Source organism: Schistocerca piceifrons, chromosome 2, assembly GCF_021461385.2.
Source record: "Schistocerca piceifrons isolate TAMUIC-IGC-003096 chromosome 2, iqSchPice1.1, whole genome shotgun sequence".
NCBI classification, from domain to species: Eukaryota; Metazoa; Arthropoda; class Insecta; order Orthoptera; family Acrididae; genus Schistocerca; species Schistocerca piceifrons.
Genome location: NC_060139.1, coordinates 883,996,736 through 884,013,811, shown reverse-complemented (window position 1 = coordinate 884,013,811; position 17,076 = coordinate 883,996,736).

Below are 17,076 nucleotides of genomic sequence, written 5' to 3'. Positions count from 1 at the left end.
GTCTGTAAAGAATTTGCGTTAGTATTTTGCACCTGTAACTTATTAAACGATAATTCAGTAATCTGTCAGCACGTGCTTTCTTTGGGATTGGAATTATTATATTCTTCTTGAAGTCTGAGGGTATTTCACATGTCTCATACATCTTGCTCACCAGATGGTAGAGTTTTTGTCAGGACTGGCTCTCCCAAGGCCGTCAGTAGTTCTAATGGAATGTTGTCTACTCCAGGGGCCTTGTTTCGACTCACGGCTTTCAGTGCTCTGTTAAACTCTTCACGCAGTATCGTGTCTCCCATTTCATTTTCATCTACATCCTCTTCTATGTCATGGCGGCTGCAGTGTAACACGTGTTAAGTTCGGCTCGCGAAATTTAGTTGAATTCGAAGGTGTTCTCGCAGGTGGTGTGGTCTAGTACAAGTGGAAATCGTGAAAACAACAGTGTTCTGTGCAGTAGTGCTATTTTTTTTCTGTGCTCCGCCAATATCTTCGAGAAACTGGTAAACAGAAGAGTGAACAGGAGCGCGTCCAGCAGCGGGGAAGCAGCAGGTGCGGCGGGCCCGCTCTTGGCGGAAGGTGCGGTCGCGGCTCCCGGTATAGCGGAGCTGGTCCGCTCTGAGGTAAACGCTGCGCTTCGCGATAAAAACAATCTCGATCTGATAGCAGGCACTATATCAGATACTGTAACGGCAGCAGTATTGGCCAAAATGCGTGAAACTGTTGAGGCCAATACTGCCGAAATTACAGCACTAAAAAAAGTCTGTGTCTGAATACGAGAAAAAAGCACGAGAGTTGGAAGTGAAACTATCTGCCGCAACTGACGAACTAGAACAGTACCAAAGGCGAAATAGTCTACGACTGTTTGGAGTAGTAGAAAATAAGGAAGAAGACACGGACAACCTGCTTATACAGGTTGCGCGTGAAAAATTAGGCGTTGAAGTGACCAAGGCAGACATTGACAGGAGCCATCGGGTGGGACGAAAACTACCAGGTGCCACCAAACCTCGTCCAATAATAATTAAATTTGTCTCGTACCGAAAAAGGGCAGAGATCTTTACCCAGAGAAATAAGTTAGCAAGGACAGGGCTTACAATAAGGGAAGATCTGACACGCGAATGGCTAAAGATTTTAAACAGTGCCATATCCCATTTCGGTCTTCAGAATGTGTGGACTCAGGATGGCAGAGTAATCATTAAGACAGCAGCTGGAAAGAAGACAGTCACAAACATGACAGAACTGAATAGTATTAAGTGAAGCTACTCGAGCCAAAAGTGCAAACTTAACACCATTTGCAATTGTAACAGCCCCAATACTCAGATATAGTCGTGTAATTTTATTAATTTTTTAATTATACCCATATTTGTACCTTCAACTAATTGTTTTTGTAACTGTATTAACTTTTCACTATTTTTTTGTGTCTGTAGCTCTAACCATTACTTAATTTTAGTTACTGCTAATACTTTTTTCATTTTCTCAGTTTATTCTCTTCCGTTCTGAAATAGTTCTATTGCAATTATTAGTCTCTCCTTTAGTTCATTAATCACCCATCTCTTCGGTTTAAATTGTTCATAACAAAAATCACTATCAGTATCACCTTAGCAAATTTCAATCTAATTGTAGTTTCCTACGATAATCACTACCAGTATCACTTTAGTAAATTTCAATTTAATTCTAGCTTCCTACGATAATCTATTAATTATTAAGCTTACTTCTCTCTGCTGGCAGCATCGGCCTCTTAAATCACTCCCTTCTCCCTTATTTCCACCCTAAGCTGTTTCAAATACGCTAATTACATTTCTCCTCTTACGACAGAGGATACACAGTGACACACAGCTGTCACTATTTTGGTCATATTCTCCTTGCACCGAATACCACTAATCCATTTTCTATACTCCCGCAACCTCAGGAAATCTTTAGCAGTCGCCTTTCTTTCGGCACTCGCGGTGTCACAAACAGGGCGCGCAAAATCTCGGACACCCCTGTGTTATGTCACTTGGCGGAAGCAGCGGCCAGTGCCCCTCGCGGCAGGTAGTGCCTAACAAAGGGACAAACCAGTCTGGCACCCTACTCCAGGCTGCTCAGCGCAACGCGTCAGACCTTTTAGCAGCTCACTGCAACATCCAGTCTTTACCTGCGCATTACGAAGAACTTAGCCTCCTCTTCAACCAACTAAATTACCACGTAATCCTCTTATCCGAAACGTGGTTGAAACCACACATATCCTCTGCATCTTTTCATCTCCCAGGGTACACATTTCTTAGGGCAGACAGATCAAAAAAGCGAGGTGGCGGGGTCGGCGCGTATATACGAACAGAGCTCAAAGCGAAAGTCTTATGTACGTCAAATCCTGCTGAAGAAAAAGAGGCTGAATTCATGTTCATTGAAATAAATATACAAAGTCGGAAATTCTTGACTGGCGTCGTGTACAAGCCGCCAAAAATAAGCTCAATGAGTTCCTTCCAGTCGGAATTACATTCACTTCAGTGTCAATACGAAAATGTCATCGTAATGGGTGACTTGAACATAGACCTGCTAAGAGACACTCCCTCCACAATAAACCTAAGAAGACTGTTTAGTTGCAATAGCATGAACATTCTTCCATTACAACCTACACACCATACGGCGCACAGTCATACTCTTATAGACGTAATCGCAACGAAACAGACTGACAAAGTAAGAGATGTTGGTCAAACATCGGCCTCTGGCCTCTCAGCACATGATGTAATATTCCTGGCCTACTCTGTGCAGCCCCCAATGATCAAATCGCGTTACATAACTTATAGGAACATGAAACGTATTGACCTTGACGCTCTAACAGCCGATTGCTCAGAAATCTCATGGCATCAAATAATCAGAAAACCCACAATTGACGGCAAAATTAATGAACATGGTGATAAACTCACTGCCCTCTATGACAAACATGCACCTGTGGACACAACCGGTGTAAGAAAATCTCCTGCTCCATGGCTGACAGCTGAATTACGTCAAATGATGACTAATAGGGATGCTGCCCACAGGCGTTTCAAGGCAGATCCGAAACCCGAGCGTTTCGAAGAATATAGAAAGCTACGGAACAGAGTGAAACAATGCATTCGCAATGCTAAAATCAGGCACGCTCGCTCCCTTGTATGCAGCGATCTGACGCCCACGACTCTATGGAAGAATCTCCGTAGCTTGGTGGTCGGAAAGGCAAAATCGGAAACTACTCTTCATGTGTCAGCTAACGAATTAAATGAATTCTTCTCTGCACCTCTGAATACCAGCACAGCTGATAATTACTGTCCACAAGAATCCCCAAACAGGATTACTAAAAACGATACCTTCCATCTAAAACATGTAACAACAAACACGGCAAGAAAAGCAGTAATGAGAATCTCTTCTGATGCAATAGGCAACGACAGTATCGGTATAACCATGATTAAGAATGTTGCCGATATCTTAGTACCTGTCTTAACTGACATATTTAATTTTTCCCTCGTGAACGGAATATATCCCACTGCATGGAAAAGAAGCCTAATTCGACCCATCCTTAAGATCGAAAACCCGCAACTGCCTAGTGATTATCGACGAATTAGCATACTGCCTGTTGTTTCCAAAGCACTTGAATATATTGTTCATGACCAAATCACTGAACACTTGCATGAATTCAGCCTATATGACAAATTTCAATCCGGTTTCTGTAAACATCACAGCACAAACACTGCTCTAATTAAAGTAACTGATGACCTGAAATATGCCATCGACAATCCAAACGCAACAATATTGACGCTACTGGACTTCAGCAAAGCTTTTGACACTGTTAACTTTGACATATTGCTCAGAAAAATGCAACAGCTTAATTTCTCTGATAGTGCAATGAGATGGTTTGAAAGCTACTTAAAAGACAGACAGCAATGTGTTGTCTGTGTAAATGAAAAATCCTCCTGGAAACATGTTTCCTCGGGAGTGCCACAAGGATCAGTCTTAGGACCACTTTTGTTTTCTTTATATGTCAACGATATTTCGTCGGTTCTGTCCTCCTGTAAATATCATTTCTACGCCGACGACCTCCAGCTCTACCTAAGCGTCAGACCTGAAGATGTAAACACTGCAATCGCTCAGACGAATGATGATCTGTCTTCAGTAGTGACATGGGCGAAAAACCTGGGGCTTAAACTAAATGCAAAAAAGACGCAAGTAATCTTCATAGCCCATCAGAAATTAATAAGTTCAGATTTCCGCGAACGGCTACCTCCTATTCTGCTCGACGGTACTCCAATACCATATCAGAAAACAGTGAAGAACTTGGGTGTAACTTGGGTGTAACTCAACTGGGCGGAGAATACAGTCGCAGTGTGCCGAAAGACGTCTGCTTGTCTCTATGCTCTCAAAAAGTTTCGGAACATATTTCCACAGGACTTGAAACGCCAGCTCGTGCAAGCACTCGTTCTACCGAACCTCCACTATTGTGATGTGATTCAACAAGGCATGAGTAGTGAAAACAAAAGACGGCTAGAGCTAACCATGAATGCCTGTGTGCGTTACACCTGCAACATTCGCCGATATGATCATGTTAGTGCTTCATACTCCGAGCTAGGGTGGCTGCGGCCGGACAAATTGCGTGACTACCACACTCTATGTCTACTCCACCGACTCCTCGTCGCGCAAGCACCCCAGTACCTTGCTTCAGAGATTAAAAACCTGTCATGTCATCATAATCGAAACACGAGGTCACTCTTATTTGGTATCCTAACTGTGCCCACTCACAAAACAAAAACTTTTGCAAACTCCTTCTCAGTTGCCGCTGTCCGCCTCTGGAACAAACTGCCCCTTACCTTGCGCAAAATTCGATCTCCTGCTGCTTTTAAGAAGAAGTTGAAGCATTTCCTACTATCATCCTCATAAAGTTCTCCACAAAATTAATGTACAAGGACAATCCCCTCATCTGTCAAACAGCAAAGCTAGCGTCTCCTATCTTGCTCCTGAGATGCCTTCCTCTTCATCTATCTCTATTAGCCACGCAATCTTCTTTTCCTTTATATTTCCTTAATTATGTTACATCATGTCTCTATTCTTCTCCTCCCTTCACCATGAGTCTCCCTCATACTCCCTGCTGCCAGCACTCCTATCTAAAATCTGTCTCTTCAATAATGTCTAATTATAACAGTACTTGTGACCTAAGAATATAAACTCTATATGTATGTATTTTTCCAGGTGTACCTTTCAAATTGTTTATTTCACTTTTTGTACTAGATATAGTTTAACATGCCTACTAAAACATATGAATGTAAAATAAGTAGAATGCCTGGTTAGATGTAAGAGAGGGCCTGATGGCCCTAATCTTGCCAGGTTAAATAAATCAATAAATAAATAAATAAATAAATAAAATTTCCATAATATTGTCCTCAAGAACATCGCCCTTGTATAGACCCTCTATATACTCCTTCCACCTTTCTGCTTTCCCCTCTTTGCTTAGAACTGGGTGTCCAAATGGTTCAAATGGCTCTGAGCACTATGGGACTCAACTGCCGAGGTCATTAGTCCCCTAGAACTTAGAACTAGTTAAACCTAACTAACCTAAGGACATCACACACATCCATGCCCGAGGCAGGATTCGAACCTGCGACCGTAGCGGTCTCGCGGTTCCAGACTGCAGCGCCAGAACCGCGGGGCCACTTCGGCCGGCCGAACTGGGATTCCATCTGAGCTCTTGATATTCATGCAAGTGGTTCTCTTTTATCCAAAGGTCTCTTTAATTTTCTTGTAGGCAGTGTCCATCTTACCACTAGTGAGATCAGCCTCTACATCCTTACATTTGTCCTCTAGCCATCCCTGCTTAGTCATTTTGCACTTCCTGTCGATCTCATTTTTGAGATGTTTGTATTCCTTTTTGCCTCCTTCATTTACTGCATTTTTGTATTTTCTCCTTTCATCAAAGAAATTCATTATCTCCTCTGTTACCCAAGGATTTCTACTAGCCCTCGTCTTTTTACCTACTTGATCCTCTGCTGCCTTCACTATTTCATTCTTCGAAGCTACCCATTCCTCTTCTACTGTATTTCTTTCCCCCACTCCTGTCAATTGTTCCCTTATGCTCTCCCTGAAATTCTGTACAACATCTGGTTCTTTCAGTTTATTCAGGTCCCTTCTCCTTAAATTCCCACCTTTTTTGCAGTTTCTGCAGTTTTTATCTACAGTTAATAACCAACAGATTGTGGCCAGAGTCCACAATTGCCCCTTGAAATGTCTTACAACTGAATACCTGGTTCCTAAATCTCTGTCTTACCATTACATAATGTATCTGATACCTTTCGGTATCTCCAGGGTTCTCCCACGTATACAACCTTCTTTTATGATTCTTGAACCAAGTGTTAGCTATGATTAAGTAATGCTCTGTGCAAAATTCTATCCTTAGGATAAGTTAGTTTAAGTTAGCTTAAGTAGTGCGTAAACCTAGGAACCGATGACCTAAGCAATATGGTCCCATTGTTCTTACCACAGATTTCCAAATTTCCAACGGACGTAGGGACAATGTGAATTTAAAAATAAGAAGCGAACTTCTCAAAGACACTTATGCAAGTGCATATTGAAGGAATTTGTAGAGAGGGAATAGATGTATCCTCAGTAAAGGCTCATGTTTTAACACAAAAGGCGAAATCTCGAGACATCCTAGGCCTCAGATTACCGAGAGTGAAATGATGGTGTAATAAACGAGAACGAAGTATTTTATGTATATATGTGTATGTTTGATTTCACTTAAAATATTTGTTTCATGTGAACATCTTTTAAGAAAGATGTGGCATTCTTCGAGAGCATGGTGTACCATAGGGACTCACTGGTACCAAGAAACTTCACTTTGGAAGCGTGTTCACGGATGGATCAAAGGACATCCCAACTACCAAATACATTCCTGATTCGTCCTTCGACTTTAAAATCCAATAACTCAGCCAAAGATAACATATACCTATGTAGGAGCTTTGTATTATTTTCTTTCTTCTTTCAGGTATGAAGAATTGCTGCTGTTTTACTGAAAGCAATTGCTCCATTGTGTTATTGAAACTGAATGTATAAAGTATATTCAAAGAGAGAAATGATCTTCTATGGAGCTAATGTGATAATATATCAATTATGTGGTGTAATTAAATAAGTTAGAATGATTTTTTGTGTAAAGATCATGTTTTGCTTCAGATGAAAGAGCAGGAAGGTAAACCATTTCATATTACTGTAAAAACGGGTTGTGAAAGAACCACATACGAGGTCATGAAACATCAAACCAATATGGTCAATACCAGAATGAATAGTAAGATTTTAAAATACCTGAGAACGGGCTGCTACAAGTGAAAGACGGTACATAACAATCATTTTCTGAAGTGAATTATTGGGCTCAGCCTTCATCCTAGGGTGCATTATAAAGTTACAATAAATAATTTCGGTGGCAGATTAATATTATGATCTCTGTAGAAAAACAGTAGGTATGGTATGGTTGATCCTATTTTGCCACACGGTAGATCTTTTTTTTCTTTTTTTTTCCTTTTGTATTTCAACACCCCATCAGGGCTGGCTGCCAGCAGCATATGCGCAGCTCTTCTGCCGAACGACATAGAACAAACAATAGAAGACATTTAAAAAGAACGAAGGAGGAAACATGGTGAACATAGATATAAAAAGGGGGGAACATCATTGAAGACAATAGACAAAAAAGGGGGCGACTGTAAAATGGAGATAAAAATCGTAAAAAAGTAGCACACACAAAATACCACACACTGGGACAATTAAAAGAACACAAGGCACAGTATGACAGGAGCATAAAAGTAACGACAGATGGTGTAGCACATAACAAACACTGACAGAAGCACTAAGTACAGGGCCACCACACAATTAAAATCACAGCTCTCGATGCACAGGAGAAACAGCACTAAACACAACACTGATGTGGCACACTGACGATGATCAAAATGGAGGATCTGCCAGGCACAAGGAGATGAGGGAGAATTGAAGAAGGGAGAGAGGGAAAGAGAGGGGGGAGATGGGTGTGGGGGTGCGCTGAAGAGGTCCAGGTAGGGAGGGGTGTGGGAGGGAAGGAGGCAAGGATGGGGTGCAGGGTCTCAGGGAGGAAGGAGGGAAATCCGCTCTGGGAGAAGGAGGGGAGAGGAGAAAGGTGGCCCTGGGGAGGGGGGAAGAAGGCCAGGTTATAGTTGGAGGGAAGGGTATATGTCATGGCAAAGTTCATCATCTGGGAGGGGGAGGCGCTGGAAATTGCCCCAATGAAGGAGATGTAGGGTGTTGAGGTGGAGAGAGGGAAGGATACAGCAATAGAGGTGCGGCAATGGGTGGGGGGTGGAGAGGAAGGAGGAAACCACGGGGTGGGGGATGAAGCCTGCAGACAGTGTAAAGGATGCGGAGATGTTGGAGGAACAGGAGGAGGTGGAGGAAAGGGATGAGTTCATACAGGAGCCGTGTGGGGGAAGGAAGGTGGATACGGGAGGGAAGGTGGAGCACATGGCGTTCAAGGATTTGGAGGACCTTGTAAAAGCGGGTGGGTGCACAGATCCAGGCAACGTTGGTGTAACAGAGGATAGGACAGATGAGGGATTTGTAGGTGTGGAGGATGGTAGAAGGATTCAATCCCCATGTCCGGCCAGACAGGAATTTCAGGAGGTGGAGGCAGGAATTGGCTTTCTGCTGGATGGTCTGGAGATGAGGGGTCCAGGTGAGGTAACAGTCGAGGGTGACACCAGGGTATCTCAGGTTGGGGGTGAGCTGGATGGGACAATCATAAAGAGCGATGTAGAAATCATGGGGACAAAAGGAGAGGGTAGTGCGGCCTGTGACGATTGCCTGGGTTTTGGAGGGGTTGAGACGGAGGAACCACTGGCTACACCAAGTGGAGAACTGGTTAAGGTGGGTTTGGAGGGTGCGTTGGGACCATTGAAGTGTAGGATAGAGAGCCAGGAAGGCGGTGTCATCAGCATACTGGAGAAGGTGGACAGGTGGGGGAGGCTTGAGCATATCAGCCGTATAGAAGAGATAAAGGAGAGGGGAAAGGACAGAGCCCTGAGGGAGTCCAGCAGTGGAATAAAAGATACAGGAGTTGGTGTTGTGGAGGGTGACATAGGAAGGACAGCATGAGCAGAAGGAAGCTACCAGATGGACAAAATTGATAAGCAAGGCTTAGGTTTGGAGTTTAAAGAGGAGACTGGGATGTCATACATGGCCATAGGCATTGTGGAGGTCGAGGGAAACAAAAGTGGTGGAGTGACGGGAGTTGAGCAGGAGGGAGAGCAGGTGTACGAGGTTAAGGAGTTGATCTTCAGCAGAGAAGGAGGGTCAGAAACCACACTGGGTAAGGGGGAGGAGGGAGGAGGTGGTGGTGGTTAAGGTGCTGATGGATACGGCAGGAGAGGACGGATCGAGGACCTTACTGAATGCAGAGGTGAGGCAGTTGGGACAATAGGAAGATGTGGCAGAAGGGGCTTTGTTGGGTTTGAGGAATAAGAGGACGTGGAAAGTCTTCCACAAGTCAGGGTAGAAGCCGGTAGAGAAGATGATGCTATAGAGATGGGCAAGGACAGTCAGGAAGGAATAGGGTCTTTCTCTAAGGTGGCGGTAGGTGACACAGTCGTGACCAGGGGCCGTGTTGTGTTTTTGACTGGAGGATAAGTTAAGGCCTTGTGCTGTGATTGGAGTGTTGATGTCGGAGGGGGGCAACTGCCCCAAGTGCTGGAGACTAGGAGCAAGTGGAGCGACCGAGGTGCCGGCACGTTCCATGACGGTGGGGAAAAGAGAATCGCCGGCCGGTGTGACCGTGCGGTTCTAGGCGCATGGACGATGGCGGTCGGACGGCGACTGACGACAGCAGGCAGCGGCGGCGATGGACGGCGACGATCAGACGGACGACCAGCAGGCAGCGGGGACGACGATGGACGACGAGCAGGCACGCAGGTAGGCGGATGGACAGACAGCAACAGCAGCAGCAGCAGGCGACAGGCAGACAAACTTACAGACAGACACTCCACGTCACAGCAACGGCAACTAGAGCTTCGAAGACGTAGATCACACCCTGAGGGTAGCCCAGGCTCTGGAATCTTGTGCCTTCGAAGGAGGGAATCCAACCCTCTAGATAGGTGGTAGATCTTGTTTTATTTTACACTTTCAGTGTTGAATAGAGCTTGGGTCAATGAGAGGAAGCCCTTTCCTCATTTAATAATAACAATTCAAGTGAAGAAATGGGTGTAAGATTGATATTGCCGCATAATAGCTTTTACTCAAGAGCTTGCAGTCTTTAAATTCCCCATTTTATCGTCAAAACATGAAAGGAATAATAGTTTTCTTCAGGTCAGCTCCTCAGAGCAGCCCTCTGTCTCCTGCATACGAAACGAAAGCGAGACAGGTTCTTTTTTATCATGAAACTAGCCATAATCATGAAGTATAGCGCTAGGAAATAACCCGTTGCACCTCTCTCGCCAATGTAAGTCACTTTTGTGTGCTGCGACTAACGATTCCATCGAGAATCATCCTCAGATTGCGGGTGTATCTGATGTTCAAAATTATTAAATTATTTTTCTCTGACTAAGCAGACAACAATTTTTTCATCCCTCTTAGTAAACGCAAGGAACACAGAAAGAGATTTCACACACTGTTCAGACACCTTTCTCTACGCCCATTACAGGTATTTATCTTACGTACATCACGTTGACCTTTTACGATAAGAAATTGAAAAATTCTTTTTATTCATTGAGTACAATGTCAGAGTTTGTAAATTATGATCAGTAGCAAATGGTATACTGTGCGCTAGTGAAGAAACTTGGAGTGTAGCTAAGTACGTAAATAGAACGTTCATTTTTCAGAAAAAGACAGAATACGGTGCTCTTTTAGATGTCTTGATTCTTGTAACGAGTATGAAATTCCAGCTCAGTAGTTTAAACAAAGATGCACAATTTCTAACACAATGCATGCCGCCTTATATCTCATGGGTATCAAACATTTAACCGAACTTCCAAAGTATAGAAAAAGTTTAATGAGAAGATACTTTGAGAGAGCGTTGAAGGGATATCATACCTAAAAATATTTTACAGGACTAAATTACCACCAGTTTCATCTTATCATTATTTTTGTAATAGATTCTAGAAATGTATGTAATAAATTGTAGTATGAGCTCACAATACAAAACGAACACTTTATTTCTCTGTGGAAAACAAACAAATGAGTAAATGATTTAAATAAACATTCTGTTTTCAGGCATAATATGTAAATGTATCGCTATGCTTTATGATACTATGCACACATTAGCACAGTGTTTCAGACAATTTTATTTCGAAGACCCCAATACTTAGAGACTTTGACATGTTAGTAGTGAGACATCTTTTTTAAGCCCCAAGTGACTAACAAGGCTGACTGGACGCTTTAAATCCAGGCCGCCAATGGAACTTCCAACAACTGAATAAATTACAGCCACACGGAAATAGAAATAAATACAGGCATGTAATTCGTCTAGTAGTCCTTCAGAACGTCCAAGGCTAGCTGTTATCACCACCCGTAGTTCGTCGTCACAAAACGTTGTCTGCTTACTGGAAAACCAGGAGATCAATTGGAATATTGACGATGGCTACCACCTTAACGTAGTGAGGAGGTTTCTGCCTTTCAATGGTCCACAGAGCTATTCTGGCGGGAGCTGTTCACCTGATAGGGTCGCCCATGCCACATTGCTCAGAAGACGAGAGACTAGACAAATAGTAGGGGGCTCCCATCTTGGGAGTATGTGGGGAGCAACCACCTGTAGCTGCTATGAATGTCACGTTGGAGGCCAAAGGATCTCTTACATTTTCATTCCCTAGTGAAGAGGATCTCAGCGGCTCAAATATAGGAAGATAATTTCATATAATATACCAACTGTGAAAGAGGCACAAGAAATCTCTTCAGGCCAGGCAGAGTTCGAAGCCTAGGAATGGCAGTGCGCCTACAATCGAGAACTGCCTGAGTTGATCCTCGACAGCTTCACCGGGCTGGGCGCAGCAGCTTTTCGCGCCTATCTCCGCAGATCACGTAGCACGATTTTGTAAACGTCTCTATGGCAATGCCTCAGTGTTGTCACAACTACGTGGGCGACTATTGTTTCCACCTGCAGCCGCTATCACTAAGCAACTGAAATCTGGTAACACTAAAGCTAACTGTCAGGGATCTTCTTATCCCGTCTCGACTGTAGGAAAGGAATGGTAATCAGAAATGTTACTCAGCGGGTTAAGAAGCTAAGAAGCTATGAGCAGGCAGCCTCGTCGCCAAGCTTATCCTTCGCACCAACTGTACCGCGATTAGGACGATTCACACAAAATCTTTCCACAACACATAGTCTCGCATGGAGACGACCTAGGCAAGTCAAGGATAAACGATTAGGTATCACAGAGAGGGTAAAAGTAGCTACATGGAAATAAAAATAGCTACATTGAAAGTAAGTGGTATTGGGAACGAAGAAATGCTTAGGGCACTAATTAGAAGGGAAAAAATGATACAGCTATTATAACAGAGTAAGGCTTACCTAGGAGCACATATAGACTCATATCATAATGTAGTAGAGATGAAGAGCAGGCCGAAGTTGAAGAGATTAACCAGGAAAAATTAATACGCAAAGAAGTTGGATATGGAACTACTAAGGAATGAGGTTCTCTAAGGCTATCGATACTGCAATATGGAATAGCTCAGGAGATTTTACAATTTGGAATCGACATGTCTAAAAGGGCAATCACAGAAGCTGGAAAGAAAAACATAGTTATAAAGAAGGTAACTGGGAAGAAACCATTGGTAACGCAAGAAATACTTCAGCCGATCGATGAAAGAAGGAAGTACAAAAACGTTCAGGGAAATTGAGGAATACAGGAGTACAAATCGCTGAACAATGAAATAAATAGAAAGTCCAGGGAATCTAAGACTAAATGGCTGCATGAAAAATCTGAAGAAATCAATAGAGAAATAATAGTTGAAGGACTGACTCGGCATATAGGAAAGTCAAAACAAACTTCGGTGAAATTAAAAGGAAAGATTGTAACATTAGGAGTACAACGGGAATTCCACAGTTAAATGCAGAGTAGAGAGCGGACAGGTGGACACAGTACATAGAAGGCCTCTATGAGGTGGAAGTTTTCACTGATGTGATAGAAGAAGAAACAGGTGTCGATTTAGAAGAGATATGGGATACAGTTTTAGAATCATAATTTAAAAGAGCTTCGGAAGACTTAAGATCAAAAAAGGCAGATGGTTTAAATAACACTCCATCAGAATTTCTAAAACCAATGGGGGACGAGGCAACAAAATGACTATTCATGTTGGTGTGTAGAATGTATGAGTCTGGTGATATACACTCCTGGAAATGGAAAAAAGAACACATTGACACCGGTGTGTCAGACCCACCATACTTGCTCCGGACACTGCGAGAGGGCTGTACAAGCAATGATCACACGCACGGCACAGTGGACACACGAGGAATCGCGGTGTTGGCCGTCGAATGGCGCTAGCTGCGCAACATTTGTGCACCGCCGCCGTCAGTGTCAGCCAGTTTGCCGTGGCATACGGAGCTCCATCGCAGTCTTTAACACTGGTAGCATGCCGCGACAGCGTGGACGTGAACCGTATGTGCAGTTGACGGACTTTGAGCGAGGGCGTATAGTGGGCATGCGGGAGGCCGGGTGGACGTACTGCCGAATTGCTCAACACGTGGGGCGTGAGGTCTCCACAGTACATCGATGTTGTCGCCAGTGGTCGGTGGAAGGTGCACGTGCCCGTCGACCTGGGACCGGACCGCAGCGACGCAAGGATGCACGCCAAGACCGTAGGATCCTACGCAGTGCCGTAGGGAACCGCACCGCCACTTCACAGCAAATTAGGGACACTGTTGCTCCTGGGGTATCGGCGAGGACTATTCGCAACCGTTTCCATGAAGCTGGGCTACGGTCCCGCACACCGTTAGGCCGTCTTCCGCTCACGCCCCAACATCCTGCAGCCCGCCTCCAGTGGTGTCGCGATAGGCGTGAATGGAGGGACGAATGGAGACGTGTCGTCTTCAGCGATGAGAGTCGCTTCTGCCTTGGTGCCAATAATGGTCGTATGCGTGTTTGGCGCCGTGCAGGTGAGCGCCACAATCAGGACTGCATACGACCGAGGCACACAGGGCCAACACCCGGCATCATGGTGTAGGGAGCGATCTTCTACACTGGCCGTACACCACTGGTGATCGTCGAGGGGACACTGAATAGTGCACGGTACATCCAAACCGTCATAGAATCCATCGTTCTACCATTCCTAGACCGGCAAGGGAACTTGCTGTTCCAACAGGACAATGCACGTCCGCATGTATCCCGTGCCACCCAACGTGCTCTAGAAGGTGTAACTCAACTACCCTGGCCAGCAAGATCTCCGGATCTGTCCCCCATTGAGCATGTTTGGGACTGGATGAAACGTCGTCTCACGCGGTCCGCACGTCCAGCACGAACGCTGGTCCAACTGAGGCGCCAGGTGGAAATGGCATGGCAAGCCGTTCCACAGGACTACATCCAGCATCTCTACGATCGTCTCCATGGGAGAATAGCAGCCTGCATTGCTGCGAAAGGTGGATATACACTGTACTAGTGCCGACATTGTGCATGCTCTTTTGCCTGTGTCTATGTGCCTGTGGTTCTGTCAGTGTAATCATGTGATGTATCTGACCCCAGGAATGTGTCAATAAAGTTTCCCCTTCCTGGGACAATGAATTCACGGTGTTCTTATTTCAATTTCCAGGAGTGTACCATTTGACTTTCGAGCCGCATCAAACCAGTCAGAAGACTCATGACTAAACATAAAATAAAATAAAAAAAGACAGAGTAACACACAAGGAAGATGTCAGTTGTGTTGTGGCGTTAATAATCAGTACCAATGGAAAAGAAACTTTATCAAATATTCCTATATTAATGAAAGAATTGTTACATGTAAAACTAAGACTGACATAGGATACTTTGGCATTATAGGTCTATGTTCATCAGAAGAAGAGGAAAAAGGAAATAAAGTGTTCTCTAACGAATTTCAGACCATACTAAATAAAGTAAACTTGTGGTTATTTGAAAGCCAGAGTAGGCGTTGTGGTTACATTTGAATAACAGGACATTATCAAAGTCCGTGAAGAACTTGCAGAGTGTGAAACTTTCAGCGAGTTTAAGACACTAACACATTTTCAAGAAAAAAGGCATAAGATTACTAGGAGCTTCTGGTTCTATGGCTTTTAACTGACTACATATTCTCACATGACTACATTTGCAGTCAACTTCACCCAGGGGCAATATGTGTTCAGCTGAGTATTTAGTCATAGCAACAGTTACATTGATAGTTAACTGAGAGACTTGCGTGAAGAACACAAAGATTTGAGAAGTCGTTAAGGTGTACTTTCCCTTAAGGTGTGCCTTCATAACAGAATATTTTATCAAAATCGACTACAGCAACATTTGCTAGACACCTAACTGTTCCAGGCATAGAAAAAGAATAGGAAAAATTTAAAAAATGCACAGAAGGCGCGGCATTGGAGGCATTTGGAAATACGAAAATGGTAAGGAAAAAGGAAGTATTAAGATAATAAAATCAAAGTGTTAAAGAGACTACTGAAGCAATAGAGAGAGCCCATAAATACCACGTGCAGAATAAAACAGCAAAAAGTGGAGTATAAGCAAAATCTGAACCATTCTGAACAAATTATTAGCCTAGAACACCAAGTGTAACAGAATCATCTTATAACTAAGGTAAAACAGGACACACATTGGAGACAAAGCTTACAAAGAGCACAGGAACACCCTGCATAACTAAGTAGACCGACGGAAAAAGTCGCAATATCAGAAGATGTTTGCGACATAAACGAAAGCTGGTAGGCATGTTTCTACATCTGAAAGACGACGTCTATTCAAAATCTGCGCCAGTCGCATAATAGAGGTGCTAGTAGAGCAACTATGAAGAATGCAAATCAAGTTTTCCCTGAAGTATACAATGTAACGGTCATGAGCGTTAGTTATCTTTGAGATTGCACGTGGCGAATTGATGTTAGTCAAGTATGACTTTTAAGGCGACAAAGACGCCACTATCAGCACCACACTGAGTTTGAACGAGGTAGTGTCACAGCGCTACGAGAAGTTGAATATTTCTTCTCCAGTATTGGAGGAACTTGGCCGCCGTACATGATTGCCGCCGGCGGTGGTCACGAGAACGTTAGGTCGCAAAAAGACGGTGTTCGAGACGACTCAGCGGCAGTATCGTGAGGGAAGATCATCGTGTTCGGCGTTGGCCTGTGACGCATCTGCAGCACCAATCTGAGCAGCAGTCGGCACCAAAGTGACACAAACAACATCCACAAATCGGTTATATTAAGGACAGTACCGAGCCAGTCGCCCGTTAGGATGCATTCCACTGATCCCCAACACCACCATTTGCGATTCAGCATGAGCGCTCATTGTATGGCAGGGTGAAGGTCGGTTGGGCTTTCTATTGAAAGATAGTTCTGACTTGGTGGCAGTGATGGCCTTATATTGGTTAGAAGGTGACCAGCTGAGAACTTGCAGGCAATCTGTCTTCCTGGTAGATACAAAGGACCAACACCTGGAGTTGGTTAGAAGGTGGCCAGCCGAGGGCTTGTAGACAATCTGTCTTCGTGGTAGATACAACGGACCAACACCTGGAGTTATTGTTTGGGATACAATTTCGTATGACAACAGGAGCGCTCTCGCGGTTATCCCACACACCGTGACAGCGAATTTGTACATCGATCTGGTGATTCGACCCGTTGCGCGGCCATTCGTGAACATTGTTCCAGGTGGTGTTTTCCAACAGGGTAACGCTCACTCACATACCGCTGTTGTAACACAACATGTTGCCTTGGCCTCCTCGATCACCAGATCAGTCTCCAGTCGAGCACATATGGGACATCATCGGACGCCAACCACAGCGTCATCCACAACCAGCATTAACCATTCCTGTATTGACCGACCAAGTGCAACAGGCATGAAATTCCATCTCATAAACTAACCTTCGGCACCTATAAAACACAATGAATGTACATTTGGGCGCTTTCATTCGATAGTCTCACGCTTACAGTGGTTA